This window comes from Pinus tabuliformis, chromosome 7 (genome assembly GCF_031772625.1).
Source record: "Pinus tabuliformis cultivar Carrire ecotype Pingquan chromosome 7, CPIR1, whole genome shotgun sequence".
NCBI lineage: Eukaryota > Viridiplantae > Streptophyta > Pinopsida > Pinales > Pinaceae > Pinus > Pinus tabuliformis.
In genome coordinates this window covers 1,813,394,027-1,813,420,634 of record NC_142293.1, presented here as the reverse complement: position 1 = coordinate 1,813,420,634, position 26,608 = coordinate 1,813,394,027, and positions in this window count along the sequence as shown.

Here is a 26,608-nt window from a genome sequence, read left to right as displayed (position 1 = left end):
CAGCAGCTAGACTAGTCCAGAGTTACCCACCAACCTTCTACTTCCTCTAATTCTTCCTCTCCTCCTTCCTCTTCGCTTAATGGAGCTGGCAAAGCCAAAAGCCAAGTTCCTAAGGAGAAGAAGGAAAAGAAGAAGAAAGAGAAGAAGAAGAAGGAGCCAAAGGCGAACGGGGGAAAACGAGTGGCATCTAACGAAAATCCACACACTGCACTGACCAGGCCTAAATGGCCATGTGTCATATGCAAGGGAGACCACTTCCACAGAGATTGTCCTGGCATCCCTCGGATACTAAGGGACTGGTCTCCCCGCTTGCACAATCCGGTTGCGTCAACCTCTGATAGCCATGTTGACAACACACCGTCAACTAGTGAAAGTGAAGCCACAGGACAAAAAGGGAAAGCTAGATTTCCCTGTAAACTGTGTGAAGGTGACCATGCCATCCACAGTTGTCCCTCCTTAGATGAGGCTAAAAGAGTTTTGGAAGATCGCCCGGTTTCACCATTGCGACTTCCTCCTGGATATCAAAAACTCCTGCCAAGTCCTTCACCAGTTGAAAACCCGGCTGGCCCGCCCAAGTGGTCAGCCGAAGCACCTATCATTGAAGATAAACCATCTGAATCCATACCAGATGAAAGTCAAAAGGTCGAGGCGGCAGTTGACCCGGTCTTGCCTTCAGATGATACCGTCACAGAAGAGAATAAAGATGACACCGTCCAAATTCTCTTCATCAGCACAGACTCCGACGAACAAGGGGGCAGTCTACCCATTCCTTTATCGCAGGAAGGAACTTCGTCAGAGCCATACCCAGCCATCTACTCGGTCCCACCTCCAAGCAACCTAGTTGTCTCCTTCAACTGGAATCAACTAGGCAGACCCCGCTTACCAGCAAGTGTACCATTCCGAATTATCGTCCAAATATATAGAATGGTCATGGCCAGTACCATCATTGATGAGGGGGCTTCTGTGAGTATCCTTTCCTCTATTGCTTGGAAAGCGCTTGGTTCGCCACCGCTTTCGCCTGAAATGAGAAATCTGACGGGCTTTGATAAAGGAACCAGTCGACCTTTAGGGATTCTTCCCAATGTGCCCATAACATTGAAAAGGAAGACCGTTCAAATGAACGTGATGGTCGTTCAAGGACCCTTGGATTATAACCTACTCCTTGGACGAGACTATATTTATTGCATGGAAGCCATCGTCTCCTCACTCTTTAGAGTAATGTGTTTTCCGCACGAAGGAAGAGTGGTCAAGCTCGTGGACCAACTTTCATTTCCCGGATCACGCATAGAAAATAGTCATATACCATCCCTAAATGGTCTCTTCACGCAATAAATGTCTCAACCCACGGTCCGTCCTCCCGATGAGCGTGAGTAATTCGGACGGATATGATTGGAACCCAGGGGGCATGCGTCCTGGTCTACTTCGGTAGGAAAACTTTGGGTATAGGGTAGGTTTCCGCGGGAGAATATGACTAGTCTGTACCCTGTCCGTCTTGGAAGAGGGGTTATTCTAGAATAAGATTCTCTTGTCAAAGTTATGTGTTTGACACTCGTTGTCACTCACCTTTGTTTATTTCAGTAAACATCACCGAGGAAGTGTTTTATTCGTGCCGCGAATAGAGCAATATTTGGTAGCCTGAAAGAGGTAGGCCTTTCCTGATAGAACAAATGTTTTGTCTGCAAATTGAGGGGTAACCTTGAAATCATACTTTATACCTGGGGGCATGCAAACCTTTTGGAGTGCAAGCAAGGGGCGGCTATTTATTTTTAAAATTTTTAGGTCCTCCCTTTAAACCTGTAGGCTAACCCTTTAAACTCGTAGGGTTAGTCGTTTCCTAACTTGCATAAAGAAAGGATGTGGGGCAAAAATCTAAATATTGTCGTTTTATGTGAGACTTTCTTATCATATGACTGTATTATCGAGCAGTTTTAGCACACAGTTCATGCTCGTTAAAAAATAAACGCAAGATTGAGCAGTTTTAGCACATAGTTCATGCTCGTTAAAAAATAAACATAAGATTGAGCAGTTTTAGCACATAGTTCATGCTCATTAAAAAATAAACATAAGACCGAGCAAATGTTTCAACCCGCATTTAAGCTCGTTAAAAAATGAACTATCCTCCAGTAAATAACCAACGTGAATGTACCATTATTAGCGATTAAATCCTTGGTCGTGTTTGCACCGTCACCTCCACTTTTCTATTGGCCGATCATTCACCTCCATTTGATTGTTTACCCATTTTGAGGAACATCTGCGAAGAGTGATTTCACTAGCCATCCTTGTGACATTGCCGTGATTGGAAAATTCCAAACCTTACTTGGAATCAGCTGCTACCCATTTTATCACTCGTTCCTCAAAAGACGAGTCTTCTTTAAGCTCTTTTCATCTGACTCGTAAAATATGAAAAGATTGCCGAGTTTTGGCCTTCCATCTCGTTAAAGCGACCGGAAGTGCTATCCCTCCTCTAGATTTTAATCTTTTTGGACCTGAGGGATTATTGCACAAAAATATCGAGCGCTTGTTTTGTTCGGCTCGTTAAAACTATCGAAAATTCATCCCTTCTGTATTGTTTTATACTTTTTCGGACTTAAGGGATTAGATGACGAAAAATGAATTTCGGAGTTAAATTTACGTACCTTTTCAAACTCTCTAAAAATGAAAAGGACCGAGTTATCTTTGTCGTTAGACTCGTTAAAAGCATTAAATAGCGACAAACTTGTCTTTATACGAGAACGAGTTTCACTATCACTAGGCTCGTTAAAACATAGCGATGGGTTTGCTCGAAGGGCAAATTATAGAACAAGCATATGTTATCCTCCTCAAGCTTGACAAAAGTAAAGAGGTACTGGTCAGCAATGATTGGGGAAAAATTGGGAAAAACTCAAAGAAACTTTATTGGTAGCAAGTCGCTCTTGAACATGACACTTCTCCTCTGTACCACAATCGGGTTGGGTTGTTTCATTCACCGGTCACATCACCATGGTCTCGCCATACCATCCATATTTGGGGTAAATGCTACCAATCCATCGCATAAGTGTCGCCACATGTTCAAGAGAAGTCATTCAGAGAAGTCACCTGTGTCCCATCCACTACCATACATTATACTCTTTCATGACCGCCATCCCGAACCATATATCATCAGATCGTTTTCACATCCATCAAAAGCATTTGCTCCGTTCCGTGTCATTGATGTGGGATTTATTAAGGCCCTCCTTTGACGGATCGCTTCTTGTCGACATCAGCTCATTATCCAAGAAGTTGATCTAGGAACACCCCCTTCAGTACTTTGAAACTTGCATGCCTCAATGGCAAGTTTCTCACTTCCGGCGACAGGTATACATCAATGACCTTCGACCGAAAGATTTTGCGTGGTGTTCGATGCCAAGTCCTCTATTCACACCACGTACTGCAATACCTTGAGGGTCATCATCATTATCGGTGATTCCTCTCGCGCTTGTTAACAGTTTACATCATTGACTGGTAATCAAGTGATGTCTTTCCATGTTCGACTTCAAAACATTTCTCACATGGATCGACTTGTACTTAGAGTGAAGATCGGACGAGATTGAAGACCCCAGATCTAGTTTCATCCATCCGGGCTGCGATATATATTCAGGAAAATAAAGACATGGAAATGTACAGCCTTGCAGCACAGATAATCATCCTACCAAAAGGATGATGGCTCTATCAGAATCATCAGTCTACCATCAAACGACTGTCTGTCCTATGTACATGAAAATGAATTTATAAAGCTGAGCATGGGAATTCCCACCTCAACTAGATCATGAAAACAGTATGAAAATAATGTATTGTATTGTATCTTATTACAGGTCTCCTCCCAGCATTGAAAGAACTTCGGATCCTCCTAATAAAGCATTTCACCTGATAAATGGCCTCATACTTTAGGGGGCAACTGTTATAGACATTTTTGTGCCTTACAGCTCTGAGCATGAAATGTCCATAAACCAAGGGATCCAAAGTCCCTAAAAGTGTTGTTCCTGCCCCTAAAGGAACAAGGCCAGCAAACCACAGCTTCTCACAGAAGTTCTCCACCAGAAACTGCTCAGAAACAGTCAAATCAGGATCATTTCAGTGGCTCCACTAGCCACTTGCGTTGCAAAGCACCCTAGTACACTAGCTAGGTGCGTTGCAATGCACCCAAGTGCACTACCAGGGTGCGCTGAGCGGGAAATGACAAATGTCAGTTCCATTCCGCGAGGTGTAAAGACAATGGAAGCTTCCAGAATCTTCCTCCATGACACTTGCCTCACTGAGTTCGACCAATGATGAGTAAGAGGCTCTCAGCCTCCAAGTGGAAGCAAGAACTAACAGAGAGAAAGGACACTAGTCAGATGACAAGCTGACTCATCCTCTCTCCAAACATCTATATATGGATCCCTCATCCCAGAGATCCAGAGGCTGGAATTTTGTACATTGCAGAGAATTGCTGTTGGTTTGAGATTAGTGCATTGGGTGCTTTATGCTTTGAGGGAGGTGAAGAAGGGATTCCTTTGCTGGGAGGTTGATGCTGGATTGGGACTCACTTGGTTGTATCTCCTCCTGAACCTTGTTATTACATCAATAAAACTATTTGAGTTTCTCCTACATGCTTATGTGTCTTTGATGTATGATTGCATTAGTATGTTTAGCTTATATCTAATCCTAAGCTAGTTATGAATATGAATCCATGTCTTTGTGTAGTTTTCCCCTTTTGTGATCTTGCAGGAACTTGGTGAAGCTGGGCAAGCGAGAAAGCAAGTAACTGGGAGCTATCAAAGAGAAGAGAAACCGGATCAAAGGACTAGCGCAAGACACCGGTTAGTCCATCTCATCTCTCTTCATTCTTAATTCATAAAGAAGAATACAAGAATAGTTGTTTCTGTTTGTTGCTAAGGCACTATCACACCTTAGGTGGATAGGGTCGTCCTGAATAGGCACTTTTCCCCACAACACCTTGGTACACATAGTGCCTAAAAGCTTGGAGGGTGTGGAGTTGAGAATATTGTAACCTTCATTTATAACTTGTATATGGGAAATATATGTATTTTCATACTGATTGTTCAATTGTTTTTTAGACATACATAGAATTATTCATGTCCAACAACATGTTGGAAGAAGTGTAAAATGAGCAACAATAAAGCGTATGACATAACTAGTTTATGTGTAGAGTATTTTTGAGTACCAAATAATAATTTTCCTAAAGACGAGGCTAAAAGTTGCTATTAAACCTCAAGTATAATACTGAAAGTAGTACTATATTAAAATATTTCTTTATGATTGGGTGGAGGTAATTAAGACTGAATTTAGTGAGTGAGTAAATTCCAAAACTCAAAGTTATTGGTGTGATAAAGTTGTAGTATGAATGAGTTTGCTGAAATTATTCTGCAACCACAAAGCACATGAAAAGGATTAGCTAAATAAAAGCACCTGAATACTTTGACATAAAAAATTATTTACTTATGGTCAGATTGCAGAAATTAAACAGGACCATGAAATTCCTTAATTTCAAATCAGGAAATCAAGGACGGTTTGGTCGAACTTTCCTAAAGGTAATATGAATAATTGAAAGAATTTTTGGCATAATACTAATGTGGTTGAAAACACATGGATGAACGATATGTCACGCAGGTGATGCTATGGACATTGATATTAGGTACACGTGTACAGTTGTTACTATGTACAAACAATACATATGGTATGGGTATGGATGCACTTATTGCATGAAAATATATGACATGTATAGTTGTGTGTGTGTAATTAACACTATGTTCATGTGCACATGATAGAAGACAAGGCACTCGTTGATTGTCTAGTATGGAAACCGACCTCGAGTGCATACAGAAGAAAGAAGATCAACATATTGAGGATTTTTTCAAGCTTTCCTTCTTCTCTTCTATCCCAAGAGGAGCAAGGGTAACTCATTCCCCTCGGTAGCAAGAAGAAGAAGATTTCACCTTTCCAACGGCTTCGAATCTGTCACAGAGGCCACAGCTATGTGGGGTGGATGTTACTCAGGTGACAAGCACCTCAGAGCCAGAAAGAGGAGAAGGGACAGAAAATTTTGAGGATGAAGAACCGGAAGGGACTCCAACAAGCATATCCACAGGCGAACATCTCGCCAGGGCATCGTTGGGCGCAGAAAGAAAGCAGGGAGAAGAAATAGCTGTTGGTGAAGAGGAGGGACCTAGCGAAGCGATCCCGACGACTGATCCAACAAAATGGTCGGGCGAAAAGGAAGTGAAGCAATAAATAATGGAAGAGCAGGCGATGGAGGCAAACCCGATGTTCAGCACAACAGAAGCTGCCCGGGGGGATTTACCTCCAATCACTGAAATAGAGGAAGTACAGGTGAAACAGGATTGGGTAGAATTGTGTGCACAGTGAAAACTCCCAGTCAAACAGAGATACCAGCTACAGTTTAGTGAAACAATGCAGCTCAAAATGGAAGTCAGGAAATTGAGGAGACATGTATACAAAATGCAGAAATGAATAACGAAATACAGGCAGCAGGCTAAGAAGCCCAAGGCCGTAGGAGTCGAGGCAGGAACTCAGGTGGACCAGATAGTCACCACCTTGGCTGCCACTCAAACAGACCCGGTTGAAATATTGTTTGAGGGTCAGGAATATGCTTTAATAGCTGAGATACAGTCCTAGAAATCTATTGCAGCTCAATATAAAAATGAGATCAAAAGGGCCAAAGAAAGAGCCTCCACAATCATCTTTGGATATGTGGAGTGCATGGATGTCATGAGGCTAAAGCATGCGAAGCAGCAGCTCAAGTTGGATCAATTGGAAAAACAAGTGGCCAAGCTGAAGACAGATAAGGAACAGATGTTCAACTTGGTGCAAAAGGTTATGGCAAGTCGCCCCCTGCCTCTTGTTATTATTTATTTTTGCATGAACGTTTTCTTTTATTCTGCATAGAAAGTATTAAGAATGAGATCAGTTACAAGATATATGATGGTGTACAATTCCTTCGCATTTTGAGGAATCATGATATGCCCACTCAGCATCTGATGTGTGAGTTCTACTTGCACGGGTATCTACTACCGCTGGACAAATACTTTAACCTAGTTCCATATGTAGGGGACATCCATTTAAGGGCCCTTACTTCTTATGCTTTCAATCAAATTCATTGGCAGAAGGCTTGTAACACCTTTGAATCCAATCAGGTTACAAAGCCATTTATAGTAAGGGGAGAGCATGAGAGGTCAATGACAATGATAAAAAAACATCAAACCTTTTTGGGAATTGAGGGGAATAAAGATAGGATGGTGAGGACACAAATGTGGTGTCTTGATCTTTGCGTCAAGTAGCTCACCACATTTCAAAAATAGGCCCTTGATTGCTGTCAAAAAAGGTGGATGATGTCATTTACAATTGTCTAGAACAGGGAACCTTTTGGGGCACCAAATTTTACACGAGTACTTACCAGGGTGCCCAGATATGTGGCATGTGTCTAGACATGTGGGGCCCGGTGGATGGGAATCTGGTTCCAGTTTCCTATTCTTTGGTTGCTACTGAACTCTACACTCCAGCCTATGACGTTCCGAAGGATTGGTGGAAGGAAATTCTCCTTTCAAATGGGTTTAAGGCTCCAGGAACAGAGACTGTCTCAGAATATGCTAGCCGGGCTCCATGAAGCTTGCAGCCTACATAACCCAGACGTGTGGAGGCGACGGACTGCATGAGGAAATGTAGAAGGCTAGTTGGGGGGTGATGTTGGGTACCAAATAGGGTTATCTTTCTAACCATTTCCATTATCATTTTTGACCCTTTTTACTTATTTACCTAAATCGTTATGCTAAAACTATATGGTAAACACCCTTGACTTGTCCAATTGGAATATTTTAATTAATGAAGTAATTTCACAGAGACTTATCTATTGATGGAACTAAATCGTGTGTTTGACTGCATGTTATGAAACCAGCTCACAAAAAGATAGAAAAGAGAGATCCACGCCTTAGAATTCAGCCTCTTCGAGGGGGAAACCTCCTTTACATTACATAAATGAACAACTATTGGATGATACAAATGACAAAAGCTCCTTTCTATATATAGGAGTCTAAGGAGTCACAATATAATCCAGCCGACCTAACAATAATAATATAAAGCCACACAAATAACAATAGGGGGATTCTATGGGGCACAAAAATAACAATATGGGGGGTAATAGGGGCACAACAATATAAATAAGGGGTATAACTACAATAGTAATGGGGTAATCACTAGTATTATAGGGACCCAACATGCCCCTCTCCTTCAAAAAAGTGTTGTCCTCAACGCTTGAGTAGTTCTGGATACTTCTGCATAAAATTCTCATCCTCCCATGTGGAATCTTCAGCGGATAAGTTCTTCCACTTGATAAGATACTCTGAAATTGATCGATTTCGTAGCTGTCGAGTTCTTGTTTCTATGATTGCTTCCGGTTCCAATATAATTTTTCCTTCCTCATCAAGTTCTGGCAATATTGTTTGAATTGGGAGCTTGTCACCTATAACCTTCTTTAAACATGAAACATGGAAGACTGGGTGCAATCGAGAAGCTGCAGGAAGCTCCAATTTGTATGCCATAGTACCAATCTTTTGCAACACCTTGTACGGACCATAATACTTTGGTGATAATTTATTATCCTTCTTAGCTTGCTTTAGGGACATTTGCTTATATGGTTGTAGCCGTAGGAATACCCAATCACCTACATCAAAACTTCTTTCACTGCGATGTTGATCTGCCTGTTGTTTCATTCTATTTTGTGCCAACACGAGGTTATCCTTTAAGAGTTGGAGGACTTGTTGTTGATGTTCGATGTGATGTTCCACTGCTTGAACCTTAGAATTTTCTCTTAAATATGATGTGATGGATGGTGGTTGATACCCATAAAGTGCCATAAATGGGGTCATTTTTGTTGCTGTATGGAAGGAAGTGTTATACCACCATTCAGCCAGAGGCAACCATTTGACCCATTGTGTCTGTTTATCAGATACAAAGCAACGAAGATATCCTTCCAAACATTTGTTTACTATCTCAGTTTGCCCATCAGATTGAGGATGATAAGATGAGCTATGAGCTAACTGAGTACCAAGACAAGAAAATAATTCTGTCCAAAAATTTCCAGTGAAAATGGGATCTCTGTCACTTACAATAATCTTTGGGTTTCCATGTAGCTTTTGAACTGTTTCCATAAATGCAGTAGAAACTGTACTGGCTTTAAATGGATGTGATAATGCACAAAAGTGTGCATACTTGGTAAGTCTGTCAACTACCACCATGATGACACTCTTTCCCTCAGACTTGGGTAAACCTGTGATAAAATCCATTGAAACCTCCTCCCAACGTTGGCTTGGAATGGATAAAGGTTGTAATAGACCCGGTGTCTTAATTGTTTCAACTTTATTTTGCTGGCAAACCAAACATTCCGCCACAAACTTTTGAATATCTGATTTAAGGCCATCCCAAAAAAATTCCTTCTTAACCCTGTGGTAAGTTTTTAAAAATCCTGAGTGCCCTCCTAAGGGAGAGGTGTGCAATTCCATAAGAATCTTTTGTTTTAGCTGGGAATTCTTACAGAGGTATAAGCGGTCTTTGTACCATAACGAATCATTTTTCCAGCTAAATGTATCAGAAGTACTGGAATCTTGTTGTAGCTTTCGAATAAGTGCCCACACTTCTTCATCATTCTTCCATTCCTCCCTTGCTTCGCTAATCCTATCTGGTTGGAATAGAAATGGCACACAACAATGCTTCCACATCCTCATCCTTTCTTGAGAGTGCATCAGCCACAACATTTTGCTTCCCTTTTTTGTAGATGATTTCAAAGTCATAACCCAACATCTTTGTGACCCACTTTTGTTGCTCTTCAGAGGATAATCTTTGTTCTAAAAAGTATTTAAGGCTATCATGATCCGTTTTTACCTTGAAGTGTCTTCCCATTAGGTAGGGTCGCCATTTCTTAAGTGCATGGAGTATTGCCAACATTTCCTTCTCATAAATAGCTTTGCTTAAAAACTTTCCCTTGATTGGACGACTTTCAAAAGCAATGGGTCTTTCATCTTGCATTAGAACAACACCAATTCCATTTCCTGAAGCATCACATTCCACAATAAAGGTTTTTGTGAAGTCCGGTGTAGCTAAGACCGGTGCTTGGCACATTGCCTCTTTAAGATGTTCAAAGGCCTTTGTTGCTTCTGGAGTCCATGAAAATGAATCTTTCTTCAATAATGTTGTTAGAGGTGCTGCTATTCTCCCATAATTCTTAACAAACTTGCGATAATACCCTGTCAACCCAAGAAATCCTCGCAGATGCTTTATGGATGTGGGGATTTTCCATTCCTTAATGGCTTTAATTTTGCTAGGGTCTACCTTAACTCCTTCATGAGATACAATATGACCCAAATATTCCACCTCCTGGACTCCAAAGAAACATTTGGATCTTTTTGCATATAATTGTTTCTCCTCCAATAGTTGTAGCACCCTGTCAACATGTTCAACATGATCCTTCCAAGACTTGTTGTAGATTAGTATATCATCAAAAAATACTAACACAAATTTTCTAAGGAATGGTTTGAAAATTGAATTCATCAAACCTTGAAATGTTGAAGGTGCATTGGTAAGGCCAAAAGGCATGACCAAAAATTCATAATGACCCTCATGAGTTCTAAATGCCGTTTTTGGAATGTCTTCAATCTTCATTCTGATTTGATGATATCTCGAACGAAGATCCAACTTGGTGAAGTAAATTGATCCATGCAATTCATCCAGTAATTCATCAATAACAGGAATGGGGAACTTATCTTTAATAGTGAGCTTGTTGAGCTCCCTATAATCTGGACACATGCGCCATGATCCATCCTTCTTGTGCACCAATACTACTGGAGCTGAGAAAGAACTTTGACTCGGTTGAATTATACCAGCCTCTAGCATTTCTGCAACCATACGTTCAATTTCACTTTTTTGGGCATAGGGATATCTGTACGGCCTGATGTTTGGAGGAACACTTCCTGGAATCAGATGAATAGCATGATCATGATCACGCATAGGTGGGAGACCCTTGGGAGTCTCAAATACCATGGAATGATTGTCCAAGACTTTTTGGAGATCTGGAGAAATAGATGATTCCAATGTGGAAACATCTAGTGAGCATAATTGTGCAATTACACCTCTTTGCTCCTTTCTTAGAAGCTTTGTCATACCATGAGAGCTGATTATCTTTCTTGGTTTCCCTGCAATACCCCTTAATTCAATTTCCTTTCCTTCTGAAGAAAATTTGATGAAAAGTTCTTGAAAATTAAAAGCTATTGTACCCAAGGATTGTAGCCATTGGACTCCAAGTACAACATCCGCACCTCCCATTGGAATGGAATGTTGGCATTATGGTTCAGGTGTTGTCCTTGATGGCAACCCTTTCAGGTGGTAGATCACTGTTCTTCATGTCAGCAGCAAAGGTTGATGATCAGCTCTCATTTTATTGAAAAATTATGAAGGACGCAGGCAATCAGTTCAGAAGGTGCGTACCCGCAGGTGAACCATGGAGAAGCCGCGTCCAGAGACGCAGCCAAGCCGTTCAGGAGGTGCGTCCACCCAGTGCACACCTTTTAAGGCAGAGAAAAGCACACGTGGGGGTTTCTTGTGATTTACTCTTGGTATCTAGCCGACGGTATTGTGTTTTTAAGGTGTCAGCTCGTGGTATTGTTCCTTGATTTGAGGAGGAGCTTGCCTATATAAAGAAAAAGAGATCATTTGGCTTAGGTATGTCTTTGGTTGAATATCTTATGGGGTGAGATCTGGTCTAGATCTAAAAGGCGAATCTACTGAAGGACTAAGATCTCTTTGGCGCAAGATCAGATCTGTAGATCTGACTGTTTGGGTTACACTTAAAGTCTTGAAATCATTCTTACCCGAAGGGACGCAGGTACAGTGAAAGGAAAGTGCGCCGGGACGCAGTGCAGTAGAAGGAGACATGCGTGGGGACGCAGGGTAAAAAAAGTTCAGGTGCGTCTGGGACGTAGTTCAGTAACTGGAAATCTGCGTGGGGACGCAGGGCAACCAAGGTTTAGGTGCGTCCCTGAAGCAACAGGACGCGGCACGATAGTGTTTTTGGGTGCGTCCCTGAAGCAACAGGACGCAGAGCAGTTGAAGGAACAGTGCGTGGGCACGCGGCGCAGCAGAAGGATCTCTGCGGGTGGTCGCAGGAAAGCAGAAGGTGAACTGCGTCTATACGCAGGCCACAGAAGGGAAAACTGCGTCTCTGTTCTGTTGATTGTATTTCTCTGTTGATAAGGTGTTCTGGGTTAATTCTGTTATTGCTGATCTGATAACTGTAGTAGACAGTAACTGTTATGTACTTGATGATCATTTGATGCTTTATGAAAAGAAGTAGAGAGTTGTAGCTCTCTGCAGGTTGCAGCCTGCGTACTGGTAAAGGACTGCACCAGTACAAAATCATTGTAAAAGGAGTTTCTAATTTGAAAGAAGATAGAGACATATTGTAGCAGGTGGTTTTCACCCACATTGGGTTTCCACCTTACATCTTGTGTTCTTTGGTGTGACTATCTGTTTTCTTTGTTCATTCTCATTATTTTATGGTACTGATATGCAAGAATAATTCAAAGATCAAATAAGGAAGATTTGTTAAATTATTGATAATACTGATTCACCCCCCCCCCCTCTCAGTATTGTTTCCAACAATTGGTATCAGAGCCAGGTCCTTCAAAGAAGCTTGATCGCTTGAAGGTAGATCGTTCATCATGAGCAACTACGAGAGAGAAGCATCAATTAGGCCACCGATTTTTGATGGGATAAACTTCAACTATTGGAAGGTAAGAGTTACTGCATATCTTCAATCTCCTGGTACAGAAGTTTGGGATATTGTAGAAACAGGCTACGCTTTTCCTTCAGCTACTCCTACAGATCCAGCTGAGAAGAAGAAGTATGAAACAAATGCGAAAGCAGTCAGTACTCTATTAGGAAGTATATCCCAAACGGAATTCATGAAGGTAATGCACTTCAAATCCGCAAAAGAGATATGGGACAAAATGGTCACGAGCTATGAAGGAGATGAACAGGTAAAGCGTGCTAAACTTCAAACTCTCAGGATTCAGTATGAGACTCTCAAGATGTATAATGATGAAAGTGTGGCTAACTATTTTCTTCGGGTAGATGAGATTGTTAATTGTATGAAAAACTTGGGTGAAGAAATAAAAGAGGCCACAGTAATTGAAAAGGTTCTAAGATCATTGTCCCCCAATTTTGAATCTAAAGTGTCTGCAATAGAAGAAAAGGAAAATCTCCGAATTCTCACTATGTCTCAGCTACATGGAATTCTAACTGCTTATGAAATGAGAAAGGGAGGTCCATCAGATAGAAGGGAAGCTACTTTCAAGGCATCAGGCAAAGAAGATTATTATGAAGCAAGCCATGTTCCAGAAGAAGAGGAAGAAGAATCAAATTTTGTTAGAAATCTTCAAAGGGGTTCTGGAAGATTCAGGGGTAAGCTACCTTTCAAATGCTTTGCTTGTGGAAGAGTAGGTCATTATGCTGCAAAATGTCCTTATAAGGATAAAGGAAAGGAACCTTCTAGATGGAACAAGAAACAAAGTGCAAATAAGAAAAGCTATTACACCCATGAAGATAGTGATGGTTTATCAAACAGTGATGAAGATGAACAAGGTAATAAATATAAGTTGTTAATGGCATTTGAAGATGATGATTATATGGATGTTGTAGATGTGGATAACCTTTATGATGAAATTACTAGACTCAAGAGATGTATAGAAGAAAAGAATGTGATCATTGATACTCTACATTCTCAAATTGATGAAAAGGAAAAACATCTTGAAAAACTAGAAGGTGAAATTGTTGGTCTTAGAAAAGAGATTGAGAAAACAAAAGCTATTAATCTTAAGTTTGTCAAACGATCTGAAACTTTGGATGAGATTATCAATGTGCAGCAGTCTCCTCTAAACAAGACAGGTCTGGGTTATAATGGAGAAACCTCTCAAGCATCCACCTCAAAAAGTTATCTTGATGCGGCAAGAAGAAATGAACAAAAGAACAATGAAGATCATCAGGTAAAGCAGGGACGTATTACAAACAGAAACTATCAGGGGCAATCCATCTTAAGGGTGAACAAAAGCTACGACCAGCCACAGGTAAAATCTTCTTAGTTTGGTTCAAGAATAGATGAAAATAGAAATTACAATCAGTTGGCTGGTAGATTCAATAACCGCAGAAGCTTCTTCAATGGACAATGCTTTTCTTGCCATAACTTTGGTCACAAAGAAGCTCAATGTGTTGCATATAAAACAATCAAGAAGTATGACAGGGATTACAAAAAGGACCTATAACAACTTTTCGGTTCGTGAAAATGAAGTTGAATGTTCTATTTGCAATAATTTTGGTCATGAAGACTCTGAATGCAGGAGCAGGTTTCAACAAAAAAAGGAACAAGCCTCAAGCACCAAAACATGGAGAATAAAGGAACCTCAAACAGAAAGATGTGGGATAGCATTTTATGCAGAGGGACAGGAAAATCTATGGTACATTGACAATGGATGTTAGAAGCATATGACAGGTGATAAAGAAAAACTTGAGTCTTATTCTACTTTAGAAAAGGGAAAGAAAGTCTCTTTTGGAAATGATACTCCTGCAACTATAAAAGGAAAAGGCATTGCTCAGTTAAAAGAAAAGGTCAAGGCTGGAAATGTTTTGTATGTTGATGGATTAAAGCATAATCTTCTAAGTGTCAGCCAGATGTGTGATCAAAGAACCGAGGTTATATTCAGATCCAATGGATGTCTTGTTCGTGATCTTGATACAGGTAAACCAGTGCTCAGTGGAAAAAGAACTCCAAATAATCTGTACATATTTGAAGAAGGACAACAACAATGCTATCTGAGCAAGGATGAAGAGCACTGGTTATGGCATCGAAGGTTGGGACATCTAAGCTTCTCACAAATAAGGAAAGCATGCAAATATCAGGCAGTTCGCGATCTTCCAGATATCAAAATTCCTGACAACACCATATGCAAATCATGTCAGTTTGGAAAACAAACCAGAACTAACTTTCCAGAGAAAGAAGGGTCAGCTAGCATGCCTCTTGAGCTAGTACATACAGATACATGCGGTCCCTTCAGAAAAAGGACACCTCGAGGAGAAGAATACTTGATATTATTCATTGACGATTTCTCCAGGTTTGTCTGGTTAGGACTTATGAAGCACAAAGATGAAGCATTCGAAAAATTCAAATCTTTCAAAGCCTTGGTTGAAAATGAATCAGGTCACAAAATTAAGTGCCTCAGATCCGACAGAGGTGGGGAATTTACTTCAAATGAATTTTTCGATTTCTGTGAAGAACATGGGATAAGAAGAGAATTTTCTACAGCAAGAACTCCCCAGCAAAATGGAGTTGTGGAAAGAATGAACAGAACAATCCAACAAATGGCTCGTGCTATGCTTGATGAATCAGGAACTCCCGCAACTTTCTGGGGTGAAGCTGCACATGCTGCGGTTATTATTCTCAACAAAACAAATGTCCGGGTGAACAGCACTCAAACTCCTCATGAGCTCTGGAGTGGTAAAACTCCTTCGGTAAAGCACTTAAAAATCTTTGGGAGCAAATGCTATATCAAGAATACTGATGAGCAGCTTGGCAAACTTGAACCTAGAGCAGATGAAGGCATTCTTCTTGGTTACTCCCCATATAGCAAAGCATACAAATGCTACAATAAAAGACTTGGCAGAATTGTTGACAGCATTGATGTAGTGGTTGATGAGAAGGGATACATTCCTAGGCAAGTACATCGTGAAGACATCGAAGAAGATGAAGGCTACCCTCAAAGACAGAATGATGAAGAAGAAGAAGAACCTCAAGAAGAACCAGAGGAGCAAACAAGAATAGAAGAAAAGACTCCATCCAGATATGTTCAGAAGAACCATCCAGAATCTCAGATTATGGGATAGAAAGAAGCAGGTGTACAAACTAGAAGAACAGTTGCAGAAGCCTCAAGCTATTTGGCATTACTCTCCTCGACTGAACCACAAAATGTGAAGGAAGCATGCAAAGATGAATGTTGGGTGAAAGAAATGGATGAAGAACTTGAGCAGATCGAAAAGAACAACACTTGGGAGCTGGTTCCTAGACCAAAAGATAAGAATGTCATCGGGACAAAATGGGTCTTCAAAAACAAATTAAATGAAAATGGAGAAATAATTAGAAACAAAGCCAGACTTGTTTGTAAAGGATATGCGCAGCAAGAAGGGATAGACTTTGAAGAAACCTTTGCTCCTGTTGCAAGACTTGAGGCCATCCGAATGTTTCTTGCTCTCTCAAGTTTTCAAAACTTCAAAGTATTTCAAATGGACGTGAAATCAGCCTTTCTGAATGGAGACTTGGAAGAAGAAGTGTACATTGAACAGCCAGATGGGTTCATTCTTGGAAATGATTCAAACCTTGTATGCAGATTGAAAAAGGCTCTCTATGGTCTCAAACAAGCTCCAAGGGCTTGGTACTACCGCTTGGACAAATATCTTCATCAACAAGGTTTTTCAAAAGGATCAGCAGATAGCAATATTTATATAAAAGTTGAAAATGACAAATTGCTAATTCTTGTTGTGTATGTAGATGACATTATTTTTGGCAGCAATGAAGAAACTATGAGTCAAAACTTTGCCTTGGTCATGCAGAAAGAATTTGAAATGTCCTTGCTAGGAGAACTAACATATTTCCTTGGTTTGCAAATCCAACAAAAGGAAGGAGGAATCTTTTTATCTCAAACCAAGTATCTCAAACAGATTTTGAAGAAATATGGCATGGAAGATGCAAAACCAGTATGTACACCCATGGTCACAGGATGTAGCCTCAGTGCAAATGATGAATCTGCAGCAGTACATCAACCAACCTACAGATCTATGATTGGAAGTTTACTTTATTTGACAGGTACCCGACCGGACATCATGCATGCAGTTGGAATAGTTGGAATATTTCAGGCAAATCCGAAGGAGACTCATCTTTAGGCAGTGAAGAGAATCTTCAAATATCTTCAAGGGACTCAAAATTATGGCTTATGGTATCCTAGAGATACAAATCTTACTCTTCATGCTTATACAGATGCAGATTGGGCCGGAAGCATGGATGACAGGAAAAGCACAAGCGGTGGTGCATTCTTTATGGGTTCCAGATTGGTATCTTGGTTCAGCAAGAAACAGAGTTCAATTGCCTTGTCTACAGCTGAAGCGGAATATGTTGCTGCTGCATCTTGTTGCACCCAACTCCTTTGGATGATGCAGACTTTGCAGGATTTTCAAATCACTTGTACACCACCAATCCCCATCTTATGTGACAACACAAGTGCAATCAGCATCTCAAAGAATCCTGTTATGCATTCAAAAACCAAGCACATACCAATCAAGTACCATTTTCTCCGGGAACAAGTACTTGAACAGAAGGTCAAGTTGGAGTATGTTCCTTCTAAGGAACAAGTTGCGGATATTCTCACCAAACCATTGCCCAGGGACACTTTTGAATACCTCAGGCAAAAGCTGGGGGTTGTTGATGCATCATCTTATTGTTGAACCTTTTCTGATTGATGGTACAGGTTCAGGGGGAGCATATAATGCATTGTTGGAATTATGGAGGATGTTCAGAAGGGGATCTTGGAAATAGCTGCAATATGTCTCTATCTCTTTCATGGTGGATTTCTGGTTATTTGTTGCAGATCTGGAGGTGCATGAGCTTAGGGGGAGCATACCCTTTGCCCTTGATGTCAAAGGGGGAGAATGATGCTGAAGATTATGAGGTTGCCATCAAGTCCAAAGGGGGAGATTGTTGGCATTATGGTTCAGGTGTTGTCCTTGATGGCAACCCTTTCAGGTGGTAGATCACTGTTCTTCATGTCAGCAGCAAAGGTTGATGATCAGCTCTCATTTTATTGAAAAATTATGAAGGACGCAGGCAATCAGTTCAGAAGGTGCGTACCCGCAGGTGAACCATGGAGAAGCCGCGTCCAGAGACGCAGCCAAGCCGTTCAGGAGGTACGTCCACCTAGTGCACACCTTTTAAGGCAGAGAAAAGCACACGTGGGGGTTTCTTGTGATTTACTCTTGGTATCTAGCCGACGGTATTGTGTTTTTAAGGTGTCGGCTCGTGGTATTGTTCCTTGATTTGAGGAGGAGCTTGCCTATATAAAGCAAAAGAGATCATTTGGCTTAGGTATGTCTTTGGTTGAATATCTTATGGGGTGAGATCTGGTCTAGAACTAAAAGGCGAATCTACTGAAGGACTAAGATCTCTTTGGCGCAAGATCAGATCTATAGATCTGACTGTTTGGGTTACACTTAAAGTCTTGAAATCATTCTTACCCAAAGGGACGCAGGTACAGTGAAAGGAAAGTGCGGCGGGACGTAGTGCAGTAGAAGGAGACCTGCGTGGGGACACAGGGTAAACAAAGTTCAGGTGCGTCCGGGACGCAGTTCAGTAACTGGAAATCTGCGTGGGGACGCAGGGCAACCAAGGTTCAGGTGTGTCCCTGAAGCAATAGGACGCAGCGCGATAGTGTTTTTGGGTGCGTCCCTGAAGCAACAGGACGCAGAGCAGTTGAAGGAACAGTGCGTGGGCACGCGGCGCAGCAAAAGGATCTCTGTGGGTGGTCGCAGGAAAGCAGAAGGTGAACTGCGTCTATACGCAGGCCACAGAAGGGAAAACTGCGTCTCTGTTCTGTTGATTGTATTTCTCTGTTGATAAGGTGTTCTGGGTTAATTCTGTTATTGCTGATCTGATACCTGTAGTAGACAGTAACTGTTATGTACTTGATGATCATTTGATGCTTTATGAAAAGAAGTAGAGAGTTGTAGCTCTCTGCAGGTTGCAGCCTGCGTACTGGTAAAGGACTGCACCAGTACAAAATCATTGTAAAAGGAGTTTCTAATTTGAAAGAAGATAGAGACATATTGCAGCAGGTGGTTTTCACCCACATTGGGTTTCCACCTTACATCCTGTGTTCTTTGGTGTGACTATCTGTTTTCTTTGTTCATGCTCATTATTTTATGGTACTGATATGCAAGAATAATTCAAAGATCAAATAAGGAAGATTTGTTAAATTATTGATAATACTGATTCACCCCCCCCTCTCAGTATTATTTCCAACATGGAAAGCATTGGGCTAGTCAATACATATTCTCCCATGGATAGCTTGATATTATGGCACTTTCCAGAGCAATTTATTGTTCCTCCATTTGCAATCATCACTTGACACTCTGGTGCTAGATATAGGAAGCAATTCAATTCTTTTGCTACCCTACAATGAATAAAATTGTGGGTGCTTCCTGAATCAATCAACACTATTACCTTTTTCTTCTTGATTTGTCCTTCTATCTTGATGTTTTGAGGAGTGGTAATTCCCGCCAATGCATTACAAGATATGGTCAGATTTATTTGTTCTTCATCTAGGCTTTGTTCCTGGAATATATCCTCTCCTTTTGACCTTTCTTGCTCCTTTTCTTCTTCCTCTTCACAATCTATGTAGAATAATTTCTTCTCAGCACACTTATGACCTTTTGTATATTTGCTATCACAATTGTAACAAAGCCCTTTTGCTCTTTTTTCTTCCAATTGTTGTGGTGTCAACCTTGTAGGTTGTGGAAGACTATGGGCAACAACACTTCCCTCTTTATAGTTGTGAATGGTATGCTTCCTAGTTGCCATAATTTTGCTTTCCATTTTTCTTGCTAACCTGAATGCCTTCTCTAATGAATCAGGTTCCCAAAGGCGCACATCATGTTGGATATTATCCTTTAAAGACCCTATGAACACATCAATCCTATGCTCCTCTGGAATATCTTTTACCCTTATGTTCAATTTTTGGAACTCCTCAATGTGCTCCATTATTGAACCCTTTTGTTTGAGACTTATCAATTGGCTAAAAAAAGTGTTGCTTTTTGTATCCTCATAATGTGCTACCAATTCTTCCGTAAAAATTGCCTAAGTGATAAATTGTTTACGAGAACAAAGCCATTGATACCATACAAACTGATTTGGTTCCAAATATAAAGTTGCCATACGTACCTTTCGTGTGTTTTGCACATTATTGAGATCGAAGAATTGCTCCATCTGTAATATCCATGTGGCGGGATCCTTGCCATCAAACTTCCTCACATCGATTTTTGGAACATGGTGAGTCTTCGATCCAACATTAGAGTCTATGGAATCATGATTAACATTTCTTTTGTTCTCATCATGAGTTTCCTTTACTACCTTTTCACCATTACTGACCCTTTCTTGTAGCAAGTTCTTCAATTCTTCCATGTCTGTCTTCAAATCTATCTTCAAATTTACCATCGAATCCTCCACCTTAGCTTCCATGCCCTTTATCTTAGATTCCACGCCATTTATCTTAGATTCCACACCATTTATCTTAGATTCCACGCCACTTATCTTAGATTCCACACCATTTATCTTAGATTCCACGCCACTTATCTTAGCTTCTGTTAGCTTTTGTGAGCGTGACATTTGTTGCACTTGTTCTTCTAATTTTGATATATCATGTAGCATTTCTTCCTCTTCTTCATGAGTCATGCTAGAGCTTTCAGGTTCCTCACTAGGTGTTTGCATTTTCTTTCCTCGGGGCATCAGTTACCGATAATAATGCTTTACTATGCCCTTAGAATTCCGTTAAACCAAGCTTACATAAAAATTTTAAAAAAAAAACTACACACCTTTTTTCACTTTATAGAAGCCTGATATTGAATCTGATGTATCTCTGTAATTTCGAATCATCCAGTTCTGAAATTGCTACCTGTAGTAGCCTTCTGTGTCCTCTTTCCAATGCCACAAGTCTGAGCCAAATTGGATTCTCCAAGTAAGAGTTATGTGAAATCTCCCACAGTGACTTGCTTTTAGACTAGTTCAGTAGAGCGAACTTGTACGACGTGCCGCGAGTCACTGTTTCAACATTTGAATCTGAAACATACACACAAGAAACTACAGTCTGTCCTCTTTCTTTTCCTTTTTACAAAATTTCAATCCGATCCTCAGAGAGAGAGTTATGACAATTTTCCCCAGGTCACCTGTTTTGAATGTATTTCAAGAGTCTGCAGAAAGGCCAACTTCCTCAGATCATATCTCCAAAAATATCGCGCGAAAATCTCTGAAATTCGGACCCAAGGTTCAGCACCAATTCTTCTCAAATGGGTTTTCTTTGCAACTTCTGAAACGTCACAAAAAAAAAGTTATAGCGAAAATTCCACGATGACCTGTTTGGAGCAGCGAAACCCTAGAATCCCAAAGCTCTAATACCAAATGTTATGAAACCAGCTCACAAAAAGATAGAAAAGAGAGATCCACGCCTTAGAATTCAGCCTCTTCGAGGGGGCAACCTCCTTTACATTACATAAATGAACAATTATTGGATGATACAAATGACAAAACCTCCTTTCTATATATAGGAGTCTAAGGAGTCACAATATAATCTAGCCGACCTAACAATAATAATATAAAGCCATACAAATAACAATAGGGGGATTCTATGGGGCACAGAAATAACAATATGGGGGGTAATAGGGGCACAACAATATAAATAAGGGGTATAACTACAATAGTAATGGGGTAATCACTAGTATTATAGGGACCCAACACTGCAGCTTGGAGAACAGGAACCCTTGCTTCAACACTTCACAACAGACTGGTAACGGCCAGCCATAAGGAGGCCGCGTAGCTGGAGCCACGATCCCCTGGAAATATTCTCAGACCCTTATACTATTTCAGACATCGGGTGATGATGCCATTCCAACGGATGTATATTTTGAATGTGTTGTCACCCTGTTTTCAGGGAGATCTGTTAAGCTCCCTCGCTGTGTATAAAACACAGGTTTTTCCTATGAATGGGGTTTCTCCCATCACCATTGTAATCACTTATTACATAGTAATAAAATATCATCTCTTTTTCCATCCCAAACTTCTCTGTGATCAACACAACCCTGATCAGAGAGTTGGGCCCGCTCTCCTGATCAGGTGTTGTGTCATTGTGTGTTTATCATTTGATAGTTTATGCTTGCTGTTACAGTTGTGTGTGCGCATGGTTATTTCTGGAAGTTCTGTAGTTAGCTTAATTTCACAAGTCATGGTTTGAATCTTAAATCATGAACCCTTGGTCGGAACGGATTACTCATTGCACCTGCATATACCTTGCGCATTTCCTTTAAAGGATACGCACCCGGATTGATAAATTAATGTCAGAATAGGGTGAATAAATCTTTCATACCTGGACACCAACATTTTGGCGCCATTGCCGGGGAGGCTAACAAGGTGCAAACGATGATCCGAACCAACTAGAGGGTCAATCTCTCGTCTTGGGGATAAAACAAGTTTTCTCACCTTGCTTCAGGTCCTGAGCATAGGTATTCTTTCTGATTGTTTATTTTTGTTTTTCTGAGTAACTTTGGGCCACTCTCTTGTCCTGGGGGGGAGGAGTCTTTTGACGCCCTGCTCCAGTCCTTGAGTAGGATTTGTCCCTTTTTATTGTTGTGTGTTTCCTTTTGTGGGAAAACCCTAGCTGTTACCCTCGGGAGGGAAGAATCTTTTGATTCCCTACTTCAGATCTAGGAGTATTAGGGCTTCCCATGATGTGTGTTTGGTTTTCAGTTCTTTCCCAGGGAGGGAGGAATCGTTTGACACCCTGCTCTGGGCCTGAAACCTTATATTTTTGCTTGTTAGCTGCCTTCCTTTTTTTTTTTGTGAGTTCTCTTTGTCTTGGGGAAGGAATGGTCTTGTGACACCTTACTTCAAGATTGAAGCATTACAGGTTCATCCTAAGAAACTCCACCATACCAACTTTTGTATGAACAAAGAATCAAATAAGAGGGGCAAAGGCAGAGCCCCAAAGAGTGGAGGACCAGATCTGGGAAGAAAAACCTATATCCAACAGATCATAGCAAGGGATGAATCAGAAGCATTTTCTCGTGTAGCTGTGAGACCGGGGCCAAGAAGAGTAAAGTCTAAAGGACAGTTAGTGGAGCAACCAGCGCTGGGAACGACATTTCTAGGTGATTCGACACCTATAGCAGAGGAAGAAATATCTAGCAGTAGACTTGATCTGGAGAATCTTGCATTGGTAATAGCAGAGGAAGAAATTACAAGTAGAACACCAATAGGGTCAGATTTCTCTAGTAAAGGAAAGGAAGTTGCAACTGAGGGGTCAATCCAGTAGGCCTCAAGAAAAGGAAATGACGAAAAATTTGCATCACCAAGAGACCGGGGAAGTGCTTCTAAAGCAACTCGAGTCCCAGTAGTATGGAATCCTCAGCTGTCCTCCACAAAACCTGTTGAAATCCCTAGCGAGTATTGGAAGATATTCATGGCTCCCACAACCTATACCATTGATTTTCTGATTGGGGATCTGGGAGCTAGCATGCCTAAAAAGCCTATTCCATTGGCGGCTGTACCTAACTTTCATGGGCTCATCTCAAAAGATCCCAACACATTTCTATTTGAGATTGACATAGTGTGTCGAGGGTGTGACTACACAACAAATGCCCAGAAGTTAAAAAATTTTCCTTCTACATTGAAAGGAATGGCTCTGCGATGGTTCATGGGACTTGGGGGAAAATCCATTTCCACATGGGATGATATGCAAACAACTTTTCTAGAGAAATATCAGGACTACTATAAATCTCGAAACATCAAGGAGGAACACTTCAAGTTCACATAGAAAGACGATGAAAGCTTGGAAGATTGTGTGGAAAGGTTCAAGAACACCTTACAGAGGTCAGGCCATTCTACTCAGGATAAGGATATCTTAAAGATTATCCTCCTTCGATCCTTTCGAGAGGACTCGATGGAACTGTTGAACATTGTGGGAAAGGGAGACATCTCCAAGGAGACATTTGCGGATATTTCCAATTTATGTATTCAGTGCTCAAGGGGGTTTGCAAGGAATAAGCTTGGAATCAGATCAGCAAAAGGGAGGGGTTTTAGAAAAGCAGAAATTGGAAATCTACTAGACAACTTGAGGACAGATATCCTCAACACCTTGTTAGCCCAAATGGACACTTTGCAAGTAAAATAGAAGCAGCTCGAACAGGACAGGACCATGGCAATATTCTTCTTGAAGTGCAGGAAGAGACACTGGGAAAGGGAATGTTCGTTAAATGTGCAATCTGTGAGCTTATTCATGCGACAAGCTCATGCCCTTCCTTACCTAGCCTAAAAGCAGTATTTCAAGGAACAGGGGAGGACATGGAACAATTGTACCTCATGGGATCCAGGAAGCCATGGCAGCCTCGACCATTGATGGGAAATCAAGGTATGTACCAGGATCCATCTCAGTATTTCAATAATTACAATATGAATCCCCAGACGATGCCTTACCCACCCATGTGGCCACAATATCAGTATACACTGTGGCAGTAGTGGAACCCTCAAGCGAGTACGAGCTCTTCATGGGCTCCAAATTGGTGAGGGCCCCCTCCTGGTCAATTTCCTCAGCGGATGCCTCAGCAGATACCTCAGCAGCAGCTCCAATTACCCTCTAATGTGCCCCCTGGTAACCAGCTTGCCTGCCCTCAGCTGCCAATGCAACCCAACCTTAATCCCAATAATAAGGGAGCTCATCAAGCTGATGTCCTTAAACTACCTTCATATAGTATCTCCACTACAGATTTGTATGAAATGAATCTGCGATCAGGTCGGGCAGTAAATAACCCACCTCCTCCAATTATCATTGAACAACTTCATAGTGAAGGTGGGATAGTAGAGCCAATTAACTGAGATCCAAAACAAACTGTTGAGAACCAGGCACACCCTGTTAGACACCATCAGTTTGAACCGCCTTACCCAGAGAGATTACTTATCAGTAAACCAAACCCTCAAGTTGAGTTTGATTTATTAGGAGAATTGCAGAACTTATTTGTTAAAATTCACTTGCTACAGGCTATGAAGGATGTGCATATTTACGCAAAGACTCTTAGGGAATATTGTTCAAAGAAACCCCCCAAGAAGGCTAAAGATCCCCTCAGTATACATGTTATGGGAAAACTATCAGACTTCATGATGGGAAAATCAATGCCGACAAAATATGGAGATGTAGGGAATCCAATTTTGACAATACAAATTGATGGGGTAGAGATTCCAAATGTGTTGGTAGACCTAGGTGCTGCTATCAATGTCATCACCACTGAAGCTATGCATACATTAGGACTTCACAATTTGAAGCATACACCCAACAGTATTGGAATTAGCAGATCGATCTACAGTCAAACCTGTAGGGAAATTAGAAGATGTGACAATTTCAATGGATTCATGGAATTACCCCATAGACTTCCTGGTATTACATACACAATCTTCAGTGGGTGGTCATCCCTTGATCTTGGGAAGGCCATGGTCGGTCATGGCAGATGGTTACGTTAGGTGCCACTCAGGAAATATGGTTATTTCTAATGGACATAACACTAAGAATTTAGTGCTATATCCACTGGCAGAACCAAATCCACCCATAAAACTAGCAGGCAGCAACAAAACTGTATCTGTAGTTGAGGCTGAAACAGAAGATGAGGAAGTCAGACTAGTCCTCACTATTGCACAAGCCCTTCAGTTGAAGATGCAATTGGAAGGTGATGTAATCACTTCCTTTATGGGTGACCCCTGCTCCGTTTCAGAACCAAAACAGCAGATTTTAGAATCCATCCTAAGCTGTGAAGTTTAAGAAACTATGGAGATAGCGGAAGGATTAGAGGAACCACCTGCTGATACACCTCGTGAAAGCGTTCAAGTGGAATTGGAACCCGGGAAGACTTTGAACATTAATCCAAATCTGTCATAATCCCAAAAGAAGCAACTGATAGACATCCTACGAAAACATAAGGAGACCTTCGCCTGGGATTATGTAGACATGAAAGGGATCCCTGCGAACTTATGCACCCATCATATATATATCAAGGAAGATTGTCATCCTATAAGACAACCTCAGAGGAGAATGAATCCTGCATTGAAAAATGTGGTAAAAGAAGAGCTTCAGAAGTTACTGGATGTAGGTTTTATTTACCCTATTTCAGATAGCCAATGGGTCTCACCGTTAGTAATGGTTCCCAAAAATAATGGAAAATAGCGAATCTGCGTAGATTATTGGGATTTAAATAAGGCCACATAGAAAGACCATTTTATGTTGCCATTCATTGACCAAGTTCTAGACAAATTGGCTGGCAAGAATTTTTTCTCTTTTCTGGATGGGTTCAGTGGATATAACTATTGGAAATAATACTGAGAGGGGGGTTGAATCAGTATTATCAAGTTAATTATTTTTATTTCGCAATCAGTTTTGTATACACTACTTTAGTTAATGAAAACTGCACATATACGCAACTGCAGTTAAGGAAAATAGCATATAACTTGCAGACATACGCTGTTGTATTGAGGCAAACTTGCATATACGCTATTTTGAATTATTGAACTAGTGTGTATTCGTGCCTTTGCTTTGCTTAACCTACGTACAGATCTATAAAATATAATCTTACCCTTTTAAGTTATTCAGACATTAGTAATACCCAGATCATCAGTTTTATAGATCTGTTGGCATTATGATTTCTGGTATGACTGTATGTTACAGATGTTGTACTTGATGGCAAC